The sequence below is a fragment of the Aotus nancymaae genome, unplaced genomic scaffold (assembly GCF_030222135.1).
Source record: "Aotus nancymaae isolate 86718 unplaced genomic scaffold, 86718_ANA_hifiasm-v0.15.2.pri h1tg000036l, whole genome shotgun sequence".
Lineage (NCBI taxonomy): Eukaryota > Metazoa > Chordata > Mammalia > Primates > Aotidae > Aotus > Aotus nancymaae.
Window position 1 is genome coordinate 65,313,662 of NW_026988450.1, and position 2,927 is coordinate 65,316,588.

A 2,927-nucleotide genomic window follows, 5' to 3' on the forward strand; every position below is an offset into this window, starting at 1 on the left:
TAACTGGGACACTGTGTTAAGAATCTGAAAAAACATGCAACTTGTCTCACTTCTTTCATTACTCTCATTGCCTTTACAAAGGGAAATACTGAAAGTATTTGTAATTAGATACATGATCTCATCACCCCAGTCCATAGACGTGTCTCCACAAACAACATGGCAGTAAAAGGTAGAAATAGAATTTATTTATACATCCAGTTATTTTGAGAACAACTCTACAAATTCATTCATCTAACTGACTAAATATATTTGGAATATGAATATATATATGTGTGTGTTCCTAGTTTCTTTCTACTTGTATAGGGTAGAATGGGCAGAATCTAGAGTAACTAGAATAATTGAAGTAATCACATCTGAGAAATTGTGGGAAATTCAGGTCTTGACATCTTTAACAAGATTTTAATGTTAGGAAAATCTCTTTAATTTTCATCTTAAAGAATGTGGAAGATCCTAATGTTTGCATACTGTTGTTACTTACTTTTATACCTCTGCTCTTTATGGCTTTCCTATTTTAAGCAATGAGTATCCTAAAGATCTCTGTAATATTAGTAAAGAAGGAAGGAAAGAAAGAAGGAAGGGAGGAATGGAGGTAGGGAGGAAGGAAAGAAGGGAAGAGGGAAAACTACATAAAGCGATTTGTTTATTCGTTTGCTCATTTATTAAAGATATAGTTGATATCTACATTAATAAAGTGCTTTGTTTTTAAAAGACTTATGACAACCTCCATCTATGTGCAATGTGAAAGCAGAATAAAAGACATGGATGTGAAGGTTGGACAAGAGAAATAAAACAGAATAGCTGACACTGGGGCAAGGTCAGGGTCTCACTATGTTTGTGTTAGTATAACAGAATACCACAGAATGGGTAATTTGTAAAGAACAGAAGTTTATTTCCCATATTTCTGGAGGCTGGGAAGTCCGAGATCAAGGCACTGGCCTCTGGGGAGGACCTTGCTGCATACTCTGGAAGGGAAGAATGCTATGTCCTCACATGGTAAAAGGCAGAAGGATAAGAGAGAGAGAACCTACTTTCATGAGCCCGTTTTCTTGTGTGTCGCCCAGACTGGAGTGCAGTGGTACAATCGTAGCTCATTGCAGCCTCAAACTCCCGTATGAGCCTCCTTTAGGATGGCATTAATCCATGCATGTCAGAGCCCTCATGACCTAAACACCTCCTGCTAGGCCCCACATCCCTGTTGCATTAGGGAATTAATTTTCTAACACCTGCATTTCTGGGGAGCACATTCAAACCACAGCAGTCAGTACTTGAAATATCAAGTCTTGAATACTTGCAAACAGTAAGTTGAATATTGAGCTCTAAGCTCTCTAGCAGCTAATAGCAACAACCAAAAAGATAATTTAATATATTACTGGTGTTCCATTGAAGATAAATTGTTTGCCACATATGTGGCTAGAAACTAGATAAGTTAACTCATTTTATTGGCTCATTAACCATAAGGCAATTAGGTCCAGTGATGGCTGCCGGCAACGACTTTTGGCTTTAGGACAGTTGAATAATAGACCTCATAGAGCAGTAACTAAAAATAAGCACCAATTTTCTGTGTAGTTTAATCCTAAGTTATGCCAAGAAAAGTCATGCTACCTGCACATAAAAAATGATTATGTTAATTGTCTTAAGTAATTCCTCCCTTCTCCCTGCCTTCATTTTAACCTTCTCCTTTTAATGTCAACACATTGTCCCATCATAGCTTTTATTCTCCTCAATCCATCCCAAAACTGTTCGTACTGATGCTCACTCTAGTCATGGTGTTAAGGTCACAGCATTTTAGGAGCATCAATAGCCTGGGAATAGTTTGAGTTTGTTCAGTTTAGTCACTAGTTGATGCATTTTCACAGAATTAGAAATTAAAGAGCAAACAACAAAAGTCACAACAATTGCATGTTGCTCTCAACACATTTATTCATGAGGTAATACTGTATAACCAGAGTCATGTCTAAAGGTGCTTGCTTTTCATGGCTGACACTGCCCTGCAAAGTCCTGGTTTCAGTTTGTTGGAAGAAAAACTGATAAACCCTTTATTAGAAGAATTACTTTGTGAATAATTTGGGAGCAGTGTATGGTTATCATTTTAACATACAAGATAGAGTAATTTCTGGAAGCCTTCCCATGTGCCAAGGCAGGGTACAAGGCAGAGGACAAAGAAAAGTTGCAGGCCTCAAGGACCCCGGAGTCTGATGGGGAAAGGGACAAGTCAGCCAACAGTTATGATATGATCTGGCGGTTTGGTGACATTAGAGAGACAGAAAGAGGCAGCGCAGTTGGCCCGGGAGTACAAGAGGTCAGGAAACACTTTAAGAATGTATGAAAGTTTCAGGCTTGAAGGAAAAAATATCACATCATGGAATTGTGGAAATTATTTAAATTGGGCTTTATTTATTCCTGTAGAACCCAAGGCCTGTGGGAACCTTGAGGCTGTTAATAGCCCTCTTAGGTTTTAGGCAGCACTATAGTTAAACCCTTTCAAAAACATGAGAATTGAACTAACTTAAAAATTAAAAAAATTTGTGGTAGAATACACATAACATATAATTGACCATTAGTGACATTTAGTACTTATACTGTGATGCGACCACCATGACTACCTAGCTCCAAAACATTTTCATCACCCCCAAATGAAACCCTGTATCCATTAAGCAATCACACTCCATCTCTCCTTCCCGAGATCCTGACAACTGCTAATATACTTTATGGATTTGTCAATTCTGAATTTTTCGTATAAATGGAACAACACAATTTTTCTATCTGGCTTTTCACTTAGCATAGTATTTTCAAGTTTCATCCATATTCCATTAGTGGGTCCTTTCTTTTCATGGCTGAATAATACTCTATTGTATGGATGTACCACATTTTGTTTATTCATTCATCAGTTGATGGGCATCTGGGTTGTTTCTACTTTTTGACTATTG